At 35.8% G+C, this 27,424-nt stretch overlaps 1 long non-coding RNA gene across 1 annotated transcript; it reads left to right on the top strand.

The window, feature by feature from the left end:
- The first annotated feature begins 446 nt into the window (after positions 1–446).
- LOC124965263 (uncharacterized) lies at positions 447–24,741 on the top strand. The gene is made up of 4 exons (XR_007105145.1): positions 447–579; positions 21,090–21,248; positions 22,988–23,173; positions 24,675–24,741. It is a non-coding gene; the product is annotated as an uncharacterized LOC124965263 (long non-coding RNA).
- Positions 24,742–27,424: the final 2,683 nt, after the last annotated feature.

Genomic DNA, 27,424 nt, shown 5'->3' on the forward strand with positions numbered 1-27,424 from the left:
ATGATTCGCATTTGTTTCATACTTATTTTTGTACATTCTATGATTTTTTTAGAAAGGTAAGCAATTTAGATAATATATGATAGCACAGCTGTATTATGAATTTCTTCTTTATTTTTCCTCTAAGAATTTTTATTTATTTATTTATTTTATTTTTTCTTGCGGTGCTGGGGATCAAACTCAAGGCCTTGTACTTGCAAGGCAAGCACTCTGCCGACTGAGCTATCTCCCCAACTCAAGAATTTTTATTCTTGCTGTTTGCTGTTTTCTCAAGTTAACACACCTAAATTTAATTTAAGGAATTTGTAAACCCTGTGGGGTAGAGTCACTGATGTCTCTGCTCAGCATTACTCTTTTTGTTTTTATTTTTTAACCTAATTTACTGGAAGTTAGTGTAACTTAGTGATTAGTCAATGATTGAACAGAAGTTGGGTTCAAACATTGCAATTGCTAGAGCCATGTTTGCTTAAAGGAGCACATTCATTTTGAATAATCTTCAAGATCTCCTGGCTTTTTCTTTCTGCTGGTCTTCTCAGGTCACCACCACATATGCACACAGGCTCCCAGAATCTGGCATTTACGGTATGTTTTTCAAGTTTCTTAATTTCTATCTTCCTGATAAGCATCTTGCTAGTCCATTTTGCTACTTCCCAAACAAGGACTGCAACTTCAGGCCAGGAGAACATTAACCTTTTCCCATTTGCTGTTGGGCAAAATTGTTCCAACCTCCACTCCAAACAAACTCAGTCCCTCCAAGCCATGAAGGTACTGGTTTTCATAACTAGCCAGCCCTAATAGAACCACAGTATTATCTGAGCTGAGATAGGATAAGAGCTCTAAGTAAGAATACCACAGGTGCCCATTGTTTTACCCAAAGTTCTGTAGTTTTCTTTAGTATTTCTCTCACTTCATTGTTTGCCTTTGTCACATTCCAGAGCACTGGAATCTTTTTAAACAAACTTACCAGTTTTACAGTTGTATTTTGGGGAGAGGACTGGTCAACATTCAGTTCTATGTAACTGGAGGTCTTACTTCTTTTCTTTTCTTTTTCTTTTTCTTTTCTTTTTTTTTCCCTTCCCTTTCTTTTGCTTTATTGATCAATTAAACCTTTCATAACACTCAGATGTGAGTGAATATAACCAGCTCCTCAGGGTACTTAGCACAATGAAAGACTTAACAAAATCCAACCTTCATTAGAGGCAGTTAAGGATTATAAGTAATACATTTTTTTCTCTTCCCCAAACAATAGTCCTATAAGTATTGCTGGTTTGAACTTGACTGTGTTAGTCATTTTTTCCTTTTTTCTTCTGATAAATAATAATTTAAAAAAAAGCCACAGGACATGCAACAACCCAGATGCATAGTAGTATTAAATATAGTCTATCATTGTCTCCTTCTGGAAACACTCTCCTTTCTTAACTTCCATAATACTTCCTCTTTGGAGATGTCACTAGTTAGTCTTTTCTCCTGAGCTCTGAATTTTTCAAACTCCAGCATCAAGCATTTGATTCTTTTCTGCTCATTTTCTGCACACATAGTTATTTGATAATCTCATTCAATTTCTCAGGCTTAAATACCATTATAAAGCTAATGAAGCCCAGATATAAAACCACCAACTTGACAGCTCTACTGGGATATCTAGTAGAAAACTTAATATATCTAAAACAAAATTCTTGGTTTCAAAACATATCCCAAATCTGCTGCTCTTCTAAACTTCCCTTTCATCCAGATTTTTTCTGGGCCAAATTAGGAGTCACCTGGGTTGACTCTGCTCCTTTCACTCTACATGTAGTTTGTGAGCATGGCTGATGGGACTCATAATTCCCAATATACCTAGAAGATGACCTGATTATCCTTACTTACTATCCTCATTCTAGAACAAGTACCTTCATCTCTTTCTGGGCACTTGCAATAGGCTTTGAAATATTTCTCTGTGCCTATGTGGTCAGATCTCTTTCTAAAAATATAAATTAAATCTTATCATAACTCGGCTCAATTGCTTTTTTGCAGAATAAAATCCAAACTTTGCACCATGAACTGATCTGGCCTGTGCCTACTTTTCGGACCTCTTCCACTCCAGGAATCCTGCCCTTCTCTTTCTTTCAAATCACACATCTTTCCCACCTCTGGGCCTTTGCTTTTTACTTATCTTTAAACAAGTGTAGCAAAAATGGTATCTAGCAGTTTGGCTCACATTGCATTTGCAAGAATGAAATCACATCACACTATCATCTACAAAGGGCCTTAGGAAATGTAATCTCTGCCAAAGAAACATATGCTCAACTTAATAGAGATTACCACAGAAGAAGGGGAGAATGGAATTAGGTGAACTATTAGCAGTCTGATACAATGCTTGGCTCTATCCAACCTACTATTTAGATGTAAATTTCTTTCCACAAATAGAACATGCTTGTTCCCTTTCCAAGGAAGATATTCCAAACTCTGATTCAATTATTGCATCCAGCGCAAAGTTCAGGATCACTGGTTGAAGGACACAGGCCACTTCACCAAATCAATATTTTATCTCCCTCCCGTCCCTCTCCCCTAAACAAACAGTAGCAGAGCGAAAACAGGATAACTGCAATATAAACTAAATTTGGAATAGGAAAGCATGGGAAATACACCAGAGAGAATTATCTAGAGCAAATGCTGTGCTGAGTAGGGGTCCTTCATCAGCCAGCTCTGGCATGGAATAGGGCCTTGATTGGGCCATCTGGATGTCCCTGGTTCATTCTTTGCAGGCCTCTGGCCTTGCCTTCTGGGAGATTATTACTCACCTCTTATAGTCCACGGCAACTCTTCAGTAAATGTTGGAGAGTTAGCTTTCCTTGAGAATTGCTTAATGTCTCATAATTTTGCTTTCGCAGGCGATGCTGCTGGCTAAATTGGTAACATGACCCCTTAAAAACAATAACTGCCATGTTCATTTGTTTATAATGGATTGCATGTTCCAGTAACTAAAACCAAACATTTTTAAATTTTACTGTTAAGCATATTTCTTTTCTGACTTCTATGCTACGCCAGTCCTTCTCACAACATCTTTCTGTGAATTTCCAACCACTTCACCTACATGGACAAACTCAATGGAAAATGTGTTTGTCTTGCAAATTATCACATGTAATACTGTTATCAACTGTTTGGGATATATTCTGAATCCAAGAGTTTTGTTTTAGATATGTTAAATTTCAACTTCTACTAGATATTCAAGTAAAAATGACAGGTAGTCCTCATTAGCTTAAAGATGGCATTTAAACCCAAAAGACTGAATGAAGGTAACCATCTTTCCAGCCTACTCTATTTTATCCTGTTCTCTACCCTCAAACAAATATTCATCTTTTCTGTCTTGGAGATGTCCATACCCCACTTCTAGCGCTATGTCAATATTAAAGACTAAGTTGTAGTAATAAAGAGATCCCCAAATCCAGTGGTTTTATTAACATAAACATTTATTTCTTTAATATATAATTTAATAATCACACATACAAAGCAAATAAACAAACAAACAAAAAAGTCTGCTCAAGTTTCTGGGGTAAGTCTGCCCCACACAGCTACAAAAAACACCCAGATCTCTTCCATTTCTGACTTTATTCTTACCTTTATGCCAAAAGTTGGCCTGTGAATACATTTGGGTTCAGCATGAGAAATAGGGAATCAAGGTGGGCAGTCTTCCTTTTAATCCTGGTGACAATTTTATACTCTGCTTCTGCTCCTGCCCTGCTGGTGAGAACCTGGCATGACCAGTCTCCTGCTTGGTGTACATGTCCACTTGAGGCTCTGACAGGGAGAATGTTCTTTTTGCCTTGCCTGTTACTCAAAAAGTCTCTCATACTTTTTTGTTATGCTTTATGAGTACCTTTCTATGTTTCAGAGTTGTAAAACAATTAGTACTTCTCCTTTATTATTTGTGATTTCTGTATTATAAATTAAATAATCCCCATGTGTCCCCCAACAATTTGTCCATTTATCCCTTTCACCCAAAATAAAATCTTTAGAATACTTTCATTCCCCCACTTTTTTCCCTAATCCACTCCACTTGCAATTCTGGTATTTTCCTAAAATAGCTCATAAAAATTTAGTTCAAAGTCATTACTTAGTATCCCCTTAAAAATGTTTCTTCTGGTTAAGGACACCTAATGTGAAGGCAAGAATTGTTTTGGACCAACTATTCTTGCTGTTCATTGCACTTTGCATTTTTATTGTTAAATAAATAAATTCTTCTTTTCCTGACTGATTTATCAGACCACTTAAACCATGTAGTTTTATGTGTGTGTGCTTATGCTTGCTTGCTCCCTTTCCTTCCTTCTTCCTTCCTTCTTCCTTCCTTCCTTCCTTCCTTCCTTCCTTCCTTCCTTCCTTCCTTCCTTCCTTCCTTTCTTTCTTCTTTCTTTCTTTCTTTCTTTCTTTCTTTCTTTCTTTCTTTCTTTCTTCTTTCTTTCTTTCTTTCTTTCAGATGTCTCTAACACATACATTGTATCTTCTAGATCTACTTGCTACGTCCCTCATTGTTTCTCTTCACCTTTGTCTTTCTCTGATCTGGAAATTTTTAGACTCCTTCTATGTCTCTATGTTAATATTTTCCAAGACCTGATCTGCTGTTTCACCTCCATTTCTATTTCTCCTGCTAATAACATTTTTCTCCTCTAAGACAGATACTGGTTCATAATTACTTCTCTATCAGTGTCCTCTTGAAAACATTTTTTTCCTTCCACAGATAAAGTTTTCCCTTTCATTTTTATAACCTATTTGCTTTCAAATGCTAAGGAGAAAAGAAATTATAAGAAGGTAAATAAAAATCACCATCTTCCACAGTCATCCTTAAAACAAATGGTTAACAGCACTGCTTCCAGACTTAGGTAGACAGATTCTGCTTTTTACTACTATGTAAATCTCAGCAAGTTTCTTAACTCCCATAGACTGCGGTTTTCTCTTCAGTAAATATACATGGTTATCTTGAGAAATATATATATTGCAAAATACCATTCCTGGCATATAAGGAGACTGTGACTACATTTCATTTATAAAGAGTGACGACTGATCACAGTACCATAAGGCAGATCGCATTGCATTGGAGTAATAGAAATAAAGGTGTAAGGTGTCAAACACATGCCAGAGACAGTAAACAACCTCTAGTAGACCAGAGGTGACCTGCTTCCTGTTAACTCAGCTGTATCTCAGAAGTTTTGTTTACAATGAGAACTATTTATTGGTCTGTCTGGCCAGTCGCTACATGTGAGAACTTAGGATCACTTTATAAACATAAAGAATCTTCCTTTTAAAGATTTCCTGGAGCAAAACCAACCAATACCATGCTATCTCTATAGGGTTAAAAAAAAAAAAAAAAAAAAAAAAAAAAAAAACAAGTGAAACTTGGAGATGTACAAAAAATAACAGTGCTTAGCAAGCATCAGGTCCTGGGGTCAATCCCCATGATCAAATGACAGTGATAATAATAATATTAAGAAGAAGAAGGAGGAGGAGGAGGGAAGGAGAAAGAGGGGGAAGATGAGGAGGAGGAGGAGGAAGAAGAAGGGGGAAAGATATTCTAAATAAGTCTCTTAAAAAGTTACGTACGTAGTTCATGATGAATAGCAATGCATTGATGACAAAATTATATACTTTTTTATTATTATAAAACTATTGCCAACTTTATTTATTATTTAGTTACTTATTTACTTACATTTTTGATTGTACAATGACCCCATGCTGTAATATCTAACTATGTCCCTTGGGCATAAATTCATATACACATATATGAATTCAAATGTATCTTGATATATCTCAGAATTATTATCCAGGTAGCCTCCTGTTTCAACTAAAATGGATTAAGAATGCTCTGTTTAAACAAGTATCCCTTTCAGTAGTGAAAGGTGGCCTTTTCTGCTCAATGAGTCATCCCTAACCAAAGACAAGTCAGACTGACATGAATACCTGCAAATAATACAGGCTCTGTATTATTTCTCTGAGAAGGGAAAAAGCAATCTAGTTGTTTAGTTAAATAAGTTAAATAAGTTTTTGATTAGGTGAGACATTCAATTGCAAAATGGATGCAAATTTCTTCAAAGTACATTTAGTAGCTTATTCTAATTACATATATAATCTCTTTCTAGTGAGTACAATTTGATAGAACGCTAAATCTGGAAAGAATCAAAGACTTATGAAATGTCACATTATACTAAAGATGTTTTAAAAGTTAAGGAAAAGAAAAGATGTGGAGGGGTACTGGAGATTGAACCGAGGGGTATGTACCCACTGGACTGCATCCCCAGCCCTTTTTATATTTTATTTAGACACAGAGTCTCACTAAGATGTTACATTGCTGAGGCTGGCTTTGAACTTGCAATCTTTCTGCCTCAGTCTCCCAAGTCACTGGGATTACAGGGATGTACCACCAAAAGAAAATATTTTTTAAAAGTATTGAAACAAGTAATTTCAAAGACCCTTAAATTTAAAAAATTTTGACTTTATTCTTATTTAATAATTATTTCTATCAGAATCTTCACTTAAAAGAACTGACCAAAAGGCCAATAAGGAAACAGAAGGTATCTGAGCTATTAAATGGGCATCATAAAGTCAATGAATTTAAAACTCATGCAATTTTTACTTTGAAAAGGCTCCTTTTTCACCATCCCTCAGAAATTGGTCACTTTTATTTTGCACACTTTTAAATAAGTTTTATCAATTCCTTCTACATCCAGTGATGATTAGAAATTGCTAAGTGGAAAGGGGAGTTAAATACACTGCATGTCAATATAGCAATGATTATTCCTAATATTCATCCTGAGTTATTAACAAAAGGCAACATGATGTTAGGAAGAGGAAGAGAAGGCAATGTACCCTTTTCAAGATTTTCATCTATTATTTTGCATTTTAATGTTTCATTTTTATGTGAAAATTGAGCTCAACTAAGGGGCCTGCTCCTTTTATATATTATATCTTTGTATGTTGAATAATTTCCTGTTACAAATAATCAAGTTGTCAAAAATAAATAAATGAAAAACAAAAACAAAACTCTTCTCCACCATGTTTATACACTAAGTTAAGCAACTAAAAGCTAGAATAGGAGCCTGTGGATCTAAGGTTGTATAATTGAACTACACATATAGAAATGTACAACTGGTGAAGTACTTAACAATGGACATAAGGACTATGTCATTGACACTAATCGAGTTCATTCTATTTCACTGTTGTTTCTACAAGGTGCTATTGATCAACATAATCCCCATTCCCACTAGAAAAATAATTGGAGATTAGAAAAGAGAACAAAGGTCCTCTGTAAACTTCCTGCTCTCCACCCACAAACACTTAAGTCAATTTATAAAAGCAAGGGAAGGAATAACAGGAAAAACCTATGCAGTTCAGGTTGGTGGTATCATACTTGAGCATGTATCAGAATTGTCTGGAGTTTATTAAAATATAGATTGCTGAGCCACATTTCCAGAGTTTCTGATTCCCTTGCCTGAGGAAACTGTAACCTGAGCAGAGAAGTCCTATACTTAGTTAGCATGGTACCAGTAAAGTACTCCAGAGCCATACATATCCTGGGATGATACGCAGAGGACTCAGAATAAAAGCCAACCCATCTTCCCCAACTAACATCCACATGTTACTAAATAGTTGCTAAACGGGTTGCTAAGTAGTTTTTACATCACTTCTGTGCTTCCCTCTGAATAGTTCAAAGAGATAGCCCCTGCAACATCCTGGGAAAGAAATAAAAATTACCTGCTAGCAGAAGGACAGAAGGCCTGCAGATTCTTTGGGCAAAATTGGGTAATAATGTATGGCAGAAGGGTTAATAAAAATTCAACAGGAGCTAAAAGTCTCTTTGCAAAGTAGATTCAGGTCATCTCAAATAAATTTGTGTTCTTTGGTGAAATATTCTTGAGATAATGTGTCCTCTAGACTTAACTTCTACCAAATGTCTATCCTTCAACTGTTCCTGTAAAGCTGTTCTGTACTGTTTTTATGGGAAGGTCAGGTCTGGGGAACCAACAAGAGTTGTTGTCTCTGTTGAAGTCAGTGTATGCAGACCTTGCTGAAAATGTGTAGCCCACCCCATGAACACCAAACCACCTCAAATTTTGCCCTTCAATCCATATGCTACCTAGGAAGATAAATGACCATGAGGACAGGGGACTGTCCCTTAACATGGTGAAATTTGTGGAATTAAAACTTGCAATGACTCAGAAATTGTGTAATTTAAACATTTTTACCGGAAATTGGCTAGGTAGAGTTTGTTCTGCTCTTACATGAATATGAATTTAAGATTGTAATTGGAAGAAAATGCTGCCTCAGTTTTGTGTGCCTGACTCTGTGTGTGTATAGCTGTAATTTTGTCTGGATATGGCAGGAAAATGATATGATAAGCAGACTCTGACAGGATTTTTCAGGAAAGGCTGAATTAAAAAGAGACTGGGGCTTAGATTCTGGTAATGGGCATAAAAAAGGAAGAGACTGATGCAAGGTACCTCTCAGTAAGGCTCGGAAATGTAGAAGGAAAGAGGAAGATGCTCAAAATGGTTTTAAGTTCCATCTACGTACAGAAGCAAGAGGTGTGAGGTCACTGAGCCTTTAACAGGCTGTCTGGTATCATCCTGACCTATATGTACACAGAGGAATCAGAGGAGTGGGAAGACATAAGTGCAGTTTTCTCCCTGAGTGTGGCTGACCTTGTATGGGTACAGAGTTCTGGGGGTGACAAAGTCACATCAGTCGAAAGATGGAAACACAAGCATAGTAGCAAGATAACAGAACCTGGTAGGGAATGTCTCTGTGAATCTTTGGCACAAAAGGGAGAACTGACACCACAAGTCTGAGTGATAACTCCAGAAGTGAAGGAAGAGGTGAGCAGGAGGGCAGGTCCTGAGCCATATGACAGCTCTGGTTTGACTTTGTAATTGCTCTCTGGCTCCAGATGGACTTTAAAAAGGAAGGGTGGGTTGCTGCTGACCAAAGGGATATAATATGATTTGTAAATATAAGTTCATTATGGATAGAAAGACAAACTTTGGTTAGAACTAATACTTTCTGTCTTTTCATCTTATTATGCATTACCAAATATTATTCAATAATTATTTTGAAAAATTTTTACAGAAAGCTTTGGGCAAAAGTTTAACCATAAAATTCCCTAAGTAATACACTTGGTAGGCTGTTTTCTGAAATTGTAAAATATTCTTCTCCTGATTTTATCTAGTAACTACACTATTATAATTTTGATAAATGAAACTTGTAAAGATCATACTTATTGTCATGGTTGATTCTAACTACTTCATGAATACCATCTTATGAGAGCGAATATTTGCTTCTATTATAATATTTGCTTCTATTATGACTAAAAACCAGTTAACAAAACCAGAGAAGAAAAAGAAAAGAAGTTGTTTCTAAACCACAGAAGTCTAGTTGCTGAAAATCATAGATCTTTATAAAAAGTATGTGAAAAATGTGATTTTGATGTGGGGAAAGTGATGAATTCATCTTTTGAAAGTAAATTAACTATGTTAATTACACAAATGTAATAGAAGTACAGATTGTCCCTTGGTATTATGGGGCATTGGTTCCAGGACCCAGAGGTGGAAGCTGTGGGTAGAGAGTGCCAGCAGTACCTTAAATAATATCATTTACAGAATATTTGCAAAAGAATATTTGTCATTTTCTCTGTCTTTATGAAGCATCTTTTAAGTATCCAATATGAAATTTTCTGTCTAAAAAAACCAAGTTCTTCAAATGGTATTTTAAAAATAGGACTGATTAAGCAGTAACGTAAGGATCCTGCAAATTAAATAGAATGATACTCTTTGAAAAAAAAGAGGAATTAAGGAGAAAAGATGCTTTTGATAGCAATACGAGAAGAATATGAATGTACCCTAAAATTGCAGTTTGATCTGAAAATTATTTCCAGTTGAACTGAATCACAGTCAATAATAAAATGAAAGTTGCTGTAATACACTCAGTATTATTTTAGTTTACTGTTTATTTTTTCATTATTTCCACAAACTTAGCTTAGTCTTTACCTGTGTAATCAGTAACTCATTCATTTACTAGTGATTTCAAACAAAATACTTTGAGGGCCTAATATGTGTTCTGGGTCCTTCATGCTCACTGCTTCATGGACCTTACATTTTTGGGTGGGGTGGGTGGGATGGAAGTGATGGCTATGGTGGTATTTATAAGCAGATTTGTTAGGTAAATTTCGACAATTCATTTAAACTCTAAATTGATCAAATTATGAAAATATTTATCTAGATTATAGAGTCAGAGTATTTGTATTTTTTTTTTAATTTCCTGTACTAATTAATGTACTGCAGAATTTAAATTAGGCACTTGTAAGTACCCTTCATTAATTCCAGCACTGCCCTCGGTTGATACTGAACACACTGGAGCACTGCACTCAAGTGCCCATGTCTATTAAAATCGGAAACTATCGTGAAACTATGTGGTCCATCTCATTGTTATCAATTAAATAGCACTTTCTTGAAAAGTTTGATGAACTAATAGCTTGTTCTACCTCCAACCATCCCTATTGTAATCACATTAGAGAATCTCATCAGAATCATGTCTTTTTCGATGTCTGTGAAATCTATTATTTGTTGGTTTGATCCTCAGTAGTTTTTAATCATTTCAAACAATTAATCTTTGCTTTCTTTAATATTATTTCATATACTCAAATAGTTTTGTGGTTTCAACACTTCCACCATTTTGGCAAGAAAACCAGGGTAGAAGATTAATGAAGAGATGAAAATACACGGAAATGTTTTTCTGAGAAGAATATTCCATGATTGAAGAATAATGGAAAATTACTAGCACCTGATGTAACTTTGTTTGTGAGAAAAAATAGAAAGGATAATATTGGATAATGGTACAAGTCAGAAGAGTCATGTTATTCTTAATAGCATAAAATACATACACTGGTATTATTTTCACCAAAATACCTGCCTTGAGGATTTTTCCTGGTATTTGGACACAGGTGTTCCCTCCTTCCCCATCCTGCCCACTGCCTTGAAACTCCCAGTCTGCCCTCTTCCATTATTTTATTAATATGTAATAGAAGAATATAGGCTAATTAATATTGGCACACATAAAGTTTATGTAGGAAGTAAAATCTACCATAATGTTGTGATTCAATGTCATCTAGTCATGACTTGGGTTTGCAATCTTCTTGCCCTATTAGTATAAATAGCCTGTTCACATAAACACAGAATGATCATCGCTTGATGCCTGAGCCATGAAACAGGCATTAATAACATACATGACAATTACAGAGAGGCCACAAAAATAAATAAAGCCCTAAATTCCAAACTAGCAATGGCACTTACGACAATCTACTTGGCATTGGATGACAAAATTATTCTATTAAAATACATTTTAGCAATTATTCAGATCCATAAATACTGCATTTAAGTAGGATGGGCAGGTGGAGCATCAGGCCCATTGAGTGTTTGCAGGAATTCAGAATGATGCCTACAGATTTAACTGGCGATTACGAAACCTTCAACTAAACAACAGTATGTTCCCATGGCTCCCTCTTCTTTTCAGGTCTTCGCAAAGAAAGAGCATTTGCAAGCTGGGGACCTTTCTGTCATAGTCTAGAAATGAACAAATAAGTGAGAGATTTTGTGTTAAAAAATTCTATTTTTGTTTGTTTCATTTTGTTTTTACTTACAAGAGCCTTCAGTAAGGTCAATTGCAATGTCCTTGGATACTAATTTTCAGGAGAATAATTTCCCCTATATTGCAATTTCCCAAATTTGAGTCACCAGGGATGAGCTATATTTAAGCCTAATTCCCTAGGCAAAATTTGTCCTATTCCTTCTCATTTCCTGAAAAATCATAGAAAAAGCAGGTAAATTAGCAATCCCTGTATGTGCAAGAAACAAACAATATTGAAAAGTGATTCCAATTTGGTCAATTTTCTAATTACTTCCCAACTTTTCTCTTCATGTTTTGCCATCAAATCTGTGCTAGAAGTTTGCATGAATTTCAGATTTAAGAAGTAGTAATACATGTGGCAAAGATTTTCTCCAACTCTGTAGGCTCTCTCTTCACATTCTTGATTGTATCCTTTGCTGAGAAAAAGCTTTTTAGTTTGAGTCCATCCCATTAATTGATTCTTGCTTTGATTTCTTGTGCTTTGGGAGTCTTATTGAGGAAGTCTGATCCTAAGCCAACATGATGAAGATTCGGGCCTACTCTGTCTTCTATTAGGTGTAGGGTCTCTGGTCTAATTCCTATGTCTTTGATCCATTTTGAGTTGAGAGAAAATCTTTGCCACACGCACTTCAGATAGAGCACCTATCTCCAAAATTTATAAAGAACTTACAAAACTTTACAACATAAATGCAAAGAACCCAATCAATAAATGGGCCAAGGAACTGTACAGACACTTACAGAAGAAGACACACAGGCAATTAATAAATATATGAAAAAGTGTTCAACATCTCTGGTAATTAGAGAAATGCAAATTAAAACAACTCTAAGATTTCATCTTACTCCAATTAGAATGACTTTTATCAGGAATACAAACAATAATAGATGTTGGCGTGGATGTGGGAAAAAAGGCACACTTTTACATTGCTGGTGGAGTTGCAAATTGGTGCAGCCGCTCTGGAAAGCAGTATGGAGAATTCTAAGAAAACTTGGAATGGACCCACCTTTTGACCCAGTTATCCCACTCCTCGGTTTATACCCAAAGGACCTAAAATCAGAAAACTACAGTAATACAGCAACGTCAATGTTTAAAGCAGCTCAGTTCACAATAGCTAGATTGTGGAACCAACCTAAATGCCCTTCAACAGATGAATGGATAAAGAAACTCTGGTATATATACACAATGGAATACTATTCAGCCACAAAGAAGAATAATATTATGGCACTTGCAAATAAATGGATGGAATTGGAGAATATCATGCTAAATGAAATAAGCCAAGCCCAAAAAACCAAAGGCCGAATGTTTTCCCTGATAAGTGGAGGATGACATATAATGGGGGTAGGGGTGGGCAATGAGAGAATAATGGGGGAACTTTAGAATATGTAGAAGAAAATGAGAGGGAGGGGGGTATGAAAAATGGTGAAATGAGGCAGACATCATTGCCCTATGTACATGTATGATTACACAAATGGTATGAATCTGCATTGTGTACAACCACAGAAACAAAATTATGTACCCCATTTGTGTACAATGAATCAAAATGCAGTCTGTAAAAAATTAAAAGCTAAATAAAAATAATTTAAAAATTAAAAAAAGAAGTAGTGATACAAAAGGACTTTTACCTAGGAACATTAACTAGAATGTGAACTGAAGGTCAATTAGAACCTCAAAATCCACTTCTAGAGGAAAAAAAGACATTATTGATTGAAAGCCCACTATATAGTAAGCATCTTACAGAAATCACCCTCTTGATTCTTCACAACAAGCTCATGAGCTTGATAGAATTATTGCTGCACCATGCAGGTGAGCTACTTGACACCAATCTACATCAAGTAATGTAGGTGAGGTTGGAAAGCCAGTAAGTGGTCGCACCCTACTGCAACCCAGGCAGATCCTCCTTCTGCGGTGGGTACTCTTCACCGCTGACAGCTGCCTTCAAGTCCACCCATTCTTTGCATTACCTTTAATTTTGCAGTCACTAGCAAAAGATAGTGGCTAATGGTTGGAGGACAGAAATCTAATTTGTTACCACTTGGTACATACCTTTAGTTACCATATTAAAATTTGTTTTGCAGAAACAAACCAGGGATTACTGAGAAATGAGAGGCATTTACAACTGTTTCTTTATCAAGAGATGTGCACAAAAGAAATGCAGGCATTATATTACACCCATGGGCCTATTAAAGGAGTGGGTAAACCTGCAGCCTTATTTCCAGAATCCAAGTTACCATTGTTGAAGAGGTGGGACTACACTTATCCTTGGCCCCATGCATACAAAATTCCAGTCTTGTGTCCAAAACCATTTTTACTCATATTCTTCTTAATCATTATTTACTTCCTCATGTAAGTATGAAGAGATGAACTGAACTTTATAAACACTTATGACTATGATATATTTGTTTAAGTTAACCAACATAAGCTAGAAATAATTTCCAAAATAAGGATACATTCAACAGCACCTTTCTATTTACATATGGACAACTGCTCCATGTCACATTATTAAAACCAAATATGTTCAAAATCTACAGAAAAATCTTTACCTTCCTTTCTTCCCCTCAGCATTTCCTTTCTTTCCCATAAGTTGTCCTTAACCCCAACACAAAATCCAAACACATCAAGCATCTTGAAGTCTTTCTGTTTATCAAACATCACCATAGTGCCCCAGATTTCTATTTTTTTTTTTTTTTTTTTTTTTTTTGCGGTACTGAGGATCAAACTCAGGGCCTTGTGCTTGCAAGGCAAGCACTCTACCAGCTGAGCTATCTCCCCAGCCCAGATTTCTATTCTTAACTCCTTTAAAATTGTCCAGCCTTCTGTCATCTCCTCAAGCTTCCCATTCTCAGAGGGAATTGTATATTATATTCAGCAGGAAATAAATCTGAAAAAAAAAAATTCATACTAAGAGGTAAATGACTAAAAATGCTAATACGTTACTATCTTTAGCGTCACACAGTCCCCGTTTTGAACTCTTGTCTTTTCCCTCACTTATTAACTAGGAAATTTCTCTGAGTCAAAGTTTCTTCACCTCTGAAAAATGGGCAGAATAAGCCAGGTGCAGTGGTACACACCTGTAATTCCAACAGAAGGATCACAAGTTCAAACCCAGTCTCAGCAAATTAGCAGGACCCCAAGCAATTTAGCAAGACCCTGTCTCTAAATAAAAATAATAAAATAAAAAGGGCTAGGGATGTGGCTCAGTGGTTAAGCACCTTTGGGTTCAATTCTTGGTACCAAAAAAAAAAATGGTCAGAATAACACCTTATGGGCTTCTTCCAACAATTAAATGTGATAATATTTATGCAAAGTAAGTCACCTGGATATGGTAGATAGCAAACACATGTTATTCATCACCCTATTTAAATGTATAATATTTTATCAGTAGATTTTTTTACAGTACTGGTGTTCAAACCTTGGGTCTCATACATTCTAGGCAAGTGCTTTACCCCTGATCTACATTCCTAATCCCTGAACTGGTAGCAGGATTATTTTGGTTATTGTTGTGTCTTTATTTATTCATTCATTCATCTATTTTTGGTACCAGGGATTGAACCCAGGGCACTCAAACACTGAGCCATATCCTCAGCCCTTTTTTGTGTCTTATATTAGAGATAGGGTCTTGCTTTGCTGAGGTTGACTTTGAACTCATAATCCTCCTGCCTCAGTCCCCCAAGCTGCTGGTATTACAGCACCATGCCCAGCTTTGATAGCATTTTAATGGGAAGTGATGAAGTCCTTCTTGCATCCCTCAAATCATTCTATTTCTCATTCTACCATAGGCTTTATAACTACATTTGATAGATTTCGCATACCTTATGTTTTCAAAAGAAACCTAAAGAATATTCAAATATTAAATCCAACCTGAGACCTGCTTCATTAAAAAAAAATAAAAGTCTCAGGGGTAGTGGGGTAGTTAGCAATTTATTCAACAAACCATTCTCTGGAAACTTCCTGAGTCCAGGCACCATGCTATGTTCTCAAAACAAATAAAAAACCATGAGCAATGGAGACACATAGAGGTCACAGATAGCCCAATCCTGTTGGAGAGAGCCAAGTCATGAATCTTTAAATCACGTCAAGTTATTAATTTCTTCATGTTTTTTAAATTTATCTCTCTTTTTAAGATTTGGGAAAGAGATATATGAGTACAGAATTCCTGCCAACTCAAAGTTCCCAGAGAGCTAATTGAAATGGTTGGTTGTGAAAGGATTTCTTCCTTAACTCATTTTTTGTCAAAGCATATTTCACTCAGGAAAGAATAATAAGTGAGGAATCATGTGTGTATTATCCTTTGGTTTTTATAATTAAGAAGGTTGTTTATGGTTGTATGTGCAAGCATGTGTATGCAGAGTCTGTAACCAAGTTTATTGAGTAATATTTTATCATGATTTTCCCACAGTAACATATGGCATATTTCCAACTTATCTCCACTCACTCATAGCTTAAAAATACTACCTATAAAGAAAGTTTAAATCTGCCTTTTGAATGGCATGTTTGGTACACAGCTGTTATGCTCATCAGTTCATTTTTAAACAGAGATTTTTAAGGATGACAATTAAAAGAAGTTGCATTTACTTCATCACAGGCTAACTTGTCTCTTCACTGCCCTCTCTGTGTATCATTTTTATATAAAATTAAATTCTCTATTCGAATGTGGCAATATCTCTTTAAAAGTATCCACCAAGCAGCCAGCAAACCTGCTTAGCAACTTTCCTGGGTGTATTCTCACATGAATAATTAGCCCCAAGCAATGAAACTGTCCAGCAACACCTCCTCTTGAAATCTTTGATCTGTCTGAGACTGCAGGATTCACAAAAGAGGTGTTTGTTTCATGCTGCAGGAGAATACTGACAGGGGAAAAGAAGTTTTCCCTTGACTTGAGGGCCCTAGACTCTGGCAGGCTGGTGGTGGTCCCTGAAATTCCAGAGTCGGGAGGGTGGGATTCTCTTCATTCCCACAAGGCGGCTGCTGTCTCAGGGCTGCTACTGAGGAAAACTTCTTTTCTAGTTTCTTAAACCCCACCTTCAAACGCTGAAATTACGTGACTCATATTTATTTTGATACCATCGAAGTTGTGCTGACAACGTGGAATTTTCTCCTGCCCTGTACCAACAAGTGAACTTCTCAGGTCCTTAGATGAATCCAGGCCTCAGTTAAGGCCTTAGAAATGAAAACTTAACTCACTGATCATTTCATGGTAGCCATTAGGGGTCAGTGAATTACGTTATGGCAAAAGATGTTATGGTGGAGGAACCTAGAAGATGTAACCAATAATGCCATCAAAAGAGCCAAGGGCTCTTGGACTATAGTGACTTAGCATCTTAGGTGGGAAAACTTGGTAATGGATATTTATATACTGTTCAAAATACTTGACTCTACCAAAATGTATGTGTCGAATTGTGGTGTCACTAGCAAATATGCCAAAGATTCAGTGGTTTTATTCATATATTAGAGGACCAATCATTTGGGGCAGTAGTTTCAGTGAATGCACTTTATTGTTCTTACAAGATAATAAATTCCTTGAGGCAAGAAGAATGTTACTGCATTTTTTAATATTCACAGCAATACCTAATAAGATCCTGACATATTGGCAATCAATGTTACTTGACTAAGTGATCACTTGAAAATAACCAACACTGGAGTTGTGAGGAGGCCAGACTTATATCTAATTCATTCATTGTGGTTTGGGGATTTTAAAATCACTTATTATACTAGATCTGTATGTATTTATGTACAAAAAATGGATAAGTTGTTTTTATTCATTCAACAATCTTTAGTGCAAAGTGAAAGAATATTTCTGCTTTCATGGAGTGAATGTGATAGTGAAAATCAAGAATAAATTAAAAAAAGGGGAATTTCATGCAGTAATAACTGCTTTGCAAACCACACAATACAAGAGGTAAGCGTTAACTCCCTCAAGATGTCTTTGCTTGTTTGTTTTTAATTTCTCCTTTTTTCCAAATAGGAATCAACATATATTCTTGAAAAGAAAGATCTTGACTATCAGGATCAACTGTTGAATGATTTTCAAATACAGGTTTTACATGTCCCACAGGAGACTGTAGCAAACACCAGGGATACAGATCCATCTCCAGAACCCTAGAAGTTCTAGGGTCTGCACAACAGTTTCTATGGAAATGCTGGTGTCTGCTGGGGACCATGAACCACAGTTTACATGTGTGCAATTTATATTTTAGCTATATCTGAGTGTGAGACTGCAAGCAATTCATTTTGAAAACTGCCCAAAAGTTTCTAATTTTCTTATTGTATTCAGTTTTATCATAAGCCCATGGACTGATTTAATTTCTAATACAGGATTACACTGACTTGAATTCACTTGGTAATTTCAAGGTGTTAATGCTCATTGATTCAGATAACTAACTTTCCACTAAAATTTAACAAATTGGAAACAAAATCTGGTCTGCAGTCTCAGGGGGATGTGCACAAATGGGTCATCGTGGTTGCCCAGACAACATGCAAGGAAAGACTTCCTATTTAAACTTGACATATAGGTTGTGATCCTGAGTAGGAGATGGATCATTTGCTATCTATGACACTGTACACAGCCCAAGCAGGGCAGGAAGGAGAAATCCCAAAAAACAGCCAGCTTTTACACCAGGGGCACGACTGTGGTCACCTAACCACCAGACAGAAGCTGTTGAGATGACATTGTCCCTTGGTGGAGAGACACAGCAGCTTCCTTGCATATACCTGGAGTTAATTCTCTTGCTGCAATGAGGAATTGGCCACTAAAGAGTTTTCAGCTATCACGAAGCTAACAGTGCTTCTAAAAGAAATAGTAAATGTATTTTTTTATTCAAATGCATCTTCACACAGTTGGTGCTTATAATTTGCCACTTATCGGAAAAACCCTTTTCCCTCTCTTCTCTCCATTTTTCTTAATCTTTGAGAAATGATACCTACTTAAAATACCCTGAAAAATAAACAAAACAAAAATGTTCAGTCTCCATATGCACTAAAATGCAGTCTCTAGATGTGGGTTTGAGATTTACCACTGAGTAGCCCTTCACGTGGCTAAGTCTCTGGAACATGGGAATCAGATCCAACTCATAAGAGTATTTTGAGGATTCAACAAGAGATAATTTGTATATGAAAATTCTCCATAAGATTCAAAGATCTGTCTGGGTGTGGTGGTACACGCCTGGAATCCCAGCAGCTCTGGAGGCTCAAGCAAGAGGATCACTGTAAGGGATCCCACGGAACCATGCCAGACACGGGAAATCACATAAGGGAGTTTATTAAGCAAACAGTGTCTCCCTGCAGGGTAAGAGAGAAAATGAGAGGAAAAGAAAGGGTGCACACTAGAGAGAGTGGAAATGGAGGAGGAGAAAGAAAGTGAGTAGGAGAGAGAGAAGGATGAGAAAAGATGGCGGGGTAGCTACTGTGAAGCAGTTGAATTCCGCTGGGCTAACAGGGGACCAATAATGGAGAAGGATACTTGCAAGCTGACTGATGAACCAATAGCTAGCTAGGATGTTCACAGATTGACAAGTAGTTGGGAGGCGGGGAAAATGGCTGCACTGGAAAGGTGGGGGGAGCAGCTTTGTACATTTTAATCACCAAGTTGGGAACCAGTCTCAGCAACTTACTAAGACCCTAAGCAACTTAGTAAGATCCTGTCTCAAATTAAAAAATGAAAATAAGACTCGGGATTTAGCTCACTGGTAAAGTGTCCGTGGGTTAAATCCCCAGTACCAAAAAAGAAAAGAAAAAATTTAAAGACCTGCACAAGTAGAAGGCTTAGCAGCTCCTGAACTGTCTTTGCATGTTGCACATAGGACAGTCTGACCTGAGATTAATAATAACTTAATTTTTTAGTCGGCATCCTGGCTTCTTCTTTAGAGAAGAATGGGAAATGGGGATGATGGGGCAGACCTCGCTGAAAAGGCCAACCCAGGAAAGAGAGGCAGCAGTAGCCAGAGATTTGTGACCTTATCAGCTTTTAGCTAGTCTGTGGTGGCAGGACATCAGGACTGGAAGAAATAGAAGAGCAGTAAGAACCGGTACTGACAGACTCAGGAACTGCATTCCTGAGGCCAACGCCCTAGACATTTGCCTAGCAGCCATAGTCGGAAGAGGCCAGGGATGCAGTAGTACCTGAAGAAAATGGTGACAGAAAAGTGGAACATTTTGAGAAATAAACTATATTTAAGAACTGATCAAAAAAGCAGTCGCTCTGTCAGCGTCTGTAACACACAGTTAATTTTTACAGGAATCTCCTGTCTCTTCATGATTTAACTTCTCCTTTAAGATACAGCTTCTTTTACTAGAGAGGAAACTGCTGAGTCGCAAAAATCTCTGCAGTTTGTCAAAGCAGACAGTCTTGGCTGCCACTCCCTTTTTTAATCCATTTGCCTGATCAAGCACAGCATTTTCTGCAACCTGAATTTTCCAAAGAATGTGTCAACTGCAAACACACAAAAAAGAAATGTTTGGAGGGAAATGAACTGTGGGTCAATTGGGAAGGGCCTGGATGAATATCAAAATAAGAGTTCACCTGCAGCACGTTTTAAGAAAGAGATCTTTGTTATCAGCCAAAAAAAGAGGCTTTAGTCTTTTATCTTTATTGATACAAGTTCCTAAAATATTGATACAAGTTCCTAAAATAAGAGAGCATTTGATTTTACCTCTGACTGCAAATATATGTTATGATAAAGATTTTTAATAGGCAGGGTAGCAAAAGGAAGGAATCAAATAATTTTAACTGCCCCATATTCAAATGTAAACCACAGCTTGTATTTTATCTTCTTTATATAGAAAAGATTTCTACATTGAATGCAAAGTATTTCTGCTTTAGCAGTCTAGCAGATGTATATTTGCAGTGGATAAAAGGATATTTTTAATTATTAAAAGAATATATTAATGAACCTAGTATATAGGAATCATCATTTAAATTTTTTAAATCAAATACATAGAATTTCTCTCCTTAGTAACCTACAGCTCTGGTTGTACTTATGACTTGTGTAACTGTAATTACACTGATTATGTTGAAAAACATTAAAATAGTGAAGAAAACATAGGAAACCAAAGCTTACGGTTTGGAGAGTTTGCTTACCCTGAGAAAATGGCAAAGCCACTTTCTCAAAGAGGTCACACCTAAATATCCTAAGCGACTGTTTTTTTGTTTTTTTTTTTAAGGGTTGGGGAAATTTCTTTAGTCTTAGCTTATATTTGCTTAACTTATATGGCTACTTAATTTTTGTCCTGATGGTTGAAATCCCATCTTTTATTTCAGATTATTTTTATTGGCATTTTTTTATTTATAAACAATTCCCATAATTCCTTCGGTCTTAAGAGTGTGTTCATGCAAACTAGTTAGTTCCTACTTCTAAATAATTTTACCTTGAGTTTAGTTGTTGCCTTGCATGAATGTCCTAACATTAAAATATTCTATTTCCTATCTTGCTTGGAATTCAAAACTTTTATTCCACAGTGAGACCTGACCCTGCTGCGGAGAGTGAGCATCTCACCGCCAAACCTCTCTGCACTGTGGAATAGCTTCAAAACCCATCATTAGTACAGTTCACTGAAGAGCCCAGGACAAGCAGGTGCTATTGATTCTTCAGCCACAACAGCCCTAAATTGGGACATGGTAAGAGGGTACAGGTTCAGGGTTGAGAGGAATGGAGCTTAGAAGCCGGAGGAGCAGAAGGGAAGACAGAAACACAACTGAGCCTTGGACCAAGAAAATACAGAGCAGAAATAAAGACAACCACCTCCCAGAGAAAAGGTGGCTCAGCTAGGACAAATATGGCTGACAGCTGTGGTTAGTGTGTACTACAATTTGGTTTATCCTTCCAAAATAAAACAGGAAGGAAGGAATTCCTGATCACAATAGCCAGAGGCAAAACCAGCAAGAATCAGGACCTAAGCGGTGCTTATTAGCCTAAAAGCTTAGCTGAGAACATTTTTCTCAAAGTTCACACATGCACAAAAGATGAATGTCTGCTCACAGGAATGAGCCTGACCTGACAGGCCTGTGTTGTGTGAAAGAAACAGGCTTTTAAGACTAAATTCCAAAGACATTATAAATCTTTGTAGTTGTTAACAACATATAAAATTTGTGGTTCATTAAGGTTTTAAACATCTCTTGGTGGAACAAATATTTGACCCTTAATGACTTAAAGGAGTGGTGAAAAATGAGAATTAAACCATTTGAAAATATCCTATCACCATGGAAACACCATGGACTATGGGATAGAGGAACAAGTCAAATGAGGAAAACTTCTTAGTTTTTCTTTCTTGCTCATAGGAGAAGGCTAAAAAATTAGTCTGTGTACCAGATCCTAGACCAGTTCTAAAGGACCTAGGAAGTGAGAAAACTAGGATCACAAGTCAGAGGGACCAGTTGGCACTTAGGTAGTAGAACTGCCTCCTTCATAAAGTGTCAATGGCCTCCTTCCAGTTCCTGCCAGACATCTGTCTACATCACATACAAAATAAATCTAAAATGGCAATGTCAGCAAAGAAAATGTGATTTCATGGGTGTGGAGACAAACCAACCCTTTAGGTAAGAAATGAGCTCACATACTGGAGATAGTCTCTTTGCAGTGAGCTCTAAGAAGCCAAACATTTGAAACTCCTTCCTCACGGTTGCTGCCCCATAAAGAGCAGGTACAGCAGACAATACCCCCAGACCTCCTGCAATAAAAAGCACTTCTAATCCTATGAGCATTTACAGCTATTATGCAATAGCAGTGGTGCCTGTTTCTAAACCTATTTCCACTTCTGTTTTACCTCAGTTTAATACTCATTTATTCTCATAAAGGCCAGAGGTTAAGGAGAAGCATGTTAGTGCCAACTATTGTTGTTGTTTCTTCAGTTTTTAAACAAAGATTTTTGACCCATCCCTGCTGAAGAAAATATGTACAAACTGTTAAATAATCTGACCAGCACTTTGACAAACTGAAAATACTCTCTAGCAACATGATCAATGTGTTACAGATGAACAGCTACTCCTTAGAAATATTGACCAAAACTTCCAAAAATGTGCAAAGAGCTACGAATCATGCAACCCAAGATATAAGCACTATAGATAATATTGATCATCATCATCATTGTTGCAATAAGTACCAATGAATCGTTTGCACATAATCCCATTTCAACTTTTTCTCTCAGATATTGGAATTGAGAGTAATAACTCATGTTTATTTTCTAAGCAAAATTAATGAACCATACATTTGTTTGTTATTAACACTGAGCATCAAATTTATATATGTACTTAGGGGACATTCCTGAACATTTGTGTGTACGTAGGGGGCTCCTTTAATGTTAGAAATAAAAGTTATTTTTGCTCAAAATACATATCTGAAACTATGCCTTTTGTATTAGTCAAGGGGTCTCCAGAGAAACAAAACTGAAGAGGCTTATTATAAGAAATTGGCTCAGGCAATTATGGAAGTGGTCAAGTCCCAATTATGGAAGTGGTCAAGTCCAAGGGTGAATCGACAATCTACAGACCCAAGGAGTTGATATGCGAGAAAGAACCCATGTGTTGCTAGGTATTTTTCTTAAGTGGTATGTACCATCATGATGGTAAGTTTTGGAATGAAAAGTGTGTGGGATGGTGGTTCCAGGAAGAGAAAAAGTAAAAAAAAAAAAAAAAAACCAATAATAATAATTAAAAAATGAAAAAAATTTTTTAAATTAAAAATTTAAAAAATAGAAACCAGTTTGCTTTGTTGTGGAATGAAGCAGATGTCCAATTTTTCTACTTGAGCACAAGATAAAAAACCAGGTAAACAGCAAAAATTACTTATGAGCAATTCTTCAGTTCTTCCCAACTAAGGACAAAATTAGTCATCACAATTGAATCAGAAATATTTATAGAAAGAGTTCTGGATATAAATTCAGGAAGTTTGAAAATGATGGAAACTAGGTAGCATATAAAAATATTTTCAAAGCTTAAGGGTCAAATGATCAAAAGGAGAATTCCATATCCATTGGTGATTCCATAGTTGACAAATCTCACCCCAAAATGATTTCCTTTGAAGTAATTGACAGTGGGAAACTTGAGAATATGTAATCTTAGGAATAAGGGAGTCATCAATAAAGTACACTAAAGTCACTCAAGTTCCAGGCCACTGTTGTCTTTATTATTCCCATAACAGATTTTTTTTAAATACCATTAAAAAGTAAATTAAAACATTTCTGAAGGGAAAAAATCCATTTTTAGCAATAATTGATATCATTCCCTACATTTTAAATAAAATCCCCAATACATTAATCAATGAAAACAATATTTTCCATCAGAATTTTAAGATGACAATGCTACCAACATTCCTAAAATCTAAAATTTAATAATCCTTATAATCAGATTTTCATCAACTTGTTTTATTTCCTATACTAATTTACAACTCACCATTTCATATGCTACTACACTCACTAAGTACAGACATTGGGTTTACCCCATTCACTCCTGCACTGACTCTGGCTCTAAAGGCAGGATTACACTTACTGTTGGTAAAGTAGGGAAAAAAAGAAACATGGAATATTTTAAAATCACATTATTTTTTTTCTTCCTATTGTGGCATGTGGTGTTTTACTATTTATTAAAGATTATAAAAACAGTTTCTAGAATATAAATCAAAGAAACTACACCACATTTCAGGAGTCCTGTGATGATGTAGCTCCAAACCCTGGAGAGGAGAAGGGTGTCCCAGTTCTCCACATACTAAGTGATTCAGCACTAAGAACAAGTCAACAAGACTCTGGAAAACATTCAAAAATGCCAGGCAAAAGCCTGGAGGTGAATTTCTGCTATATTAAGACAATTAGATTCTTAGCAATCAGATGCATTGGACTTTAAAATGAAGAGGAAATTATAAAGAGCACAGACAATAACAAGCAATTAGGCTTGGGAAAAATTATACCCAATAAAATACTATAATAACTGTAAAATTTAAAATCTTTAACACAGAAAATCAAGTTAAGGAATGGCAGATACTACCTTGAAATATTTGAAAGGATTTAAGTGTCAATTATATCACTAGAGAAAAATTTTTCTTTCTTTTCTCAGCCCATATCCTGGTTATCTACCATAACCATTTGACAGAAGAGGTCACTGAATCCAGTGGAGACACTGAATCCCCTGAGGTAAGGCTGTTTGTTGAAGAATTAGTTTCATAGATCTGGAGATTCAAACCCAAACATCCTGACTCACGGATTTCTTTCCTCTCCTTAAGACATAGTAATTAGGTAATTTTATGGATTTTTCAACAAATTTATCAGGATCTACTAAATTAGCATTTAAATTAGCATTTGCATCAAAGTAATTACTTTAAAAAGCTGGAATAATGGCATAGAGTATTTTTTAACGTGCTTCTTCTGCAACTTATTTTTAGACCCAGTTTAGAAGTCACAAAAACAGACTCTCCACTTTATAATTTTTACTCTAAAATGTTTGATTATAATCCACAACACATCAACCAGCTTAAACAATACAACTAATTCAGAAACCTGTTCAAAATGACTTTTGGTCATTGTTAAAAGTCAAATATACCTACAAAACAGAGATTTGTCACCAGAAACTTTGGTACAGGCTTTGAAAATAATTCCAGAAGAGGCCTGAAATGCTTTAACATATGGTAACAATGAATAAAAATTGTGTAGTTTTCCAATGTGAACATATTGAAGGGATATCACTAATTTACCAGGTATATTTGTGAATAAACCCAATTAGTCACATTAGAAGAGAAAGAATAACTGCTATCTTTCTTTTGAGGGTTTCTTTTAATATGATAGTATTAACACTATTTTTAAAGTATCTCTTTCTTTTAGAGCCCATTCCACTTGTTCATTTGAAATACTAAAATCCATTGACAGCCTTTAAACCATACCAATAGAAGTATGACAGCCTCTTCATATTACTCTGTGAAAATATTATAATAAAATTAAATTAAAATAAAATATTATAATAAAAATTAAATATAATAATTAAAAATATCATAATAAAAATTAAAATTGACAACCATGCCTCACACGTGGTCTCCCACAAGAGCTCTACCACTAAGCTACAACCCCAGACCACACCATGAAGAAAGTGATAAAAGTATATACTTTAACACCAACATCCATCACTGCCATGCTCTTAACACATATATGTATACTTTTTTAAAAAAATGAAAGCAAAAATATATCAATATGCCTCAAAATAAATAAATGTATTTGTGCCCAGAAAAAAAGAATGTTGTTTATTAGGTAGCTAAGGTGTAGTCAAGTCTTTGCCTTCTATTAGAGAAAGACAGAAATACAAAATGACATTAGACTCTTACGACACACACACACACACACACACTCACACACAGGTGCATCCATAAAATTTTAAAGATAAACACTAAAATAATAGATATGAAACTCTTGCCTCTATTAGTATCCCATGTGAAAAAAGTATATGGGGACCCTGGCCAGTTGTTTAAATCTGAATTTTGCTGTGGAAATTCCACTTCAAGAGCTCAAACTCTTGCTAGGTTGAAAGCAAAGGCACTGAGGAAGCTCCAGAGAACAGGCACATTCTTCCAGTCAGGAACCGACTCTGACTTCCTAGCTGAATATCTAGGTCAGCTTGCTGGCAATAACATCAGAGGAGCCATAGCCATAAATCTATTAATATAAACAATTTTAAAAATATTTTGTGCTGTAGATGGGCACAATACCTTTATTTTGTTTATTTAGGTTTTTTTTTTTTTTTTTTTTTTTTTTATGTGGTTCTGGAAATGGGACCCAGTACCTCATGCATGCTAGGCAAGTACTCTACCACTGAGCTACAATTCCAGCCCTTTAAACTTAATATTGACCTGAAGCTCTCTAAGTTATCCTGATACTTCAGAACACAGAGAAGGTGGATAAGGACTGAATAAGAAGAGAATAAATAAATATCAGAATTGGAGCTCACAAAGGAAAATTTCAAAACATATGAGCTAATGTGGCAGTAAGACAATAAACAAAATTAACAACCAAAAATAAAATTATTCTGTATAAAATGAGTATGTAAGAGCAATCTGAAAATTACTCAAAACCAAATAGGATTAGTCAAAAAGATAAAGGAAGACATTCCTAATAGAGAAAGAACTCATAAAACCAAAGAAGGCAGAAGTGAAACAAGAACAGACATACAAAAAGAAGAACAAATTAGAAATTCAAAAAATAAAAATATGTTCACTTGTGAAAATTAAAAAAAAAAAAAACAATAAATGAGACATTCTCTCCAGATTGGACACAGAGAGATTAGCAAATTAAAAGATAGGATTGTACATTTCCACCTCAATGCAACACAGAAAAATAATATTTTTTTAAGATATATGACACAACAGTTAACAAAAGAATACCCTGAGAAATTACATCATTCAATAGAATTCTAGGTGAAGAAACAGATGAGAACTTTTCAGAACTGAATTAAAATGTGAATTCTCAGGTTGTTAGTGATGAACTGAATAAATAAATCTAAATATACTTTTTTTAATTTCTAATTTGTTTTTAGGCAACAGTTTTGAAGTACGTGAAAGTACTACGTAAAATTTAGGTTAAATTTGAGGTTATATTTAGCCTTTTTAGAACTTATTAACACTTTTGAGCAATTTCAGATAACTTCATTTTTAAAAAGTTTAACAAAGACAAGACAAGAATATATCTGAGAGTCCAAATAGAAATAGGTATAATGATAAAAAGATCATGTTTTTTATAAAGTCTCTACCAAGGCGCCTGGAGTTGTGGCTCAGTGGTAGAGCGCTTGCCTAATACATGTGAGGCACTCAGTGGTAGAGCGCTTGC

This window comes from Sciurus carolinensis, chromosome 15 (genome assembly GCF_902686445.1).
Source record: "Sciurus carolinensis chromosome 15, mSciCar1.2, whole genome shotgun sequence".
Lineage (NCBI taxonomy): Eukaryota > Metazoa > Chordata > Mammalia > Rodentia > Sciuridae > Sciurus > Sciurus carolinensis.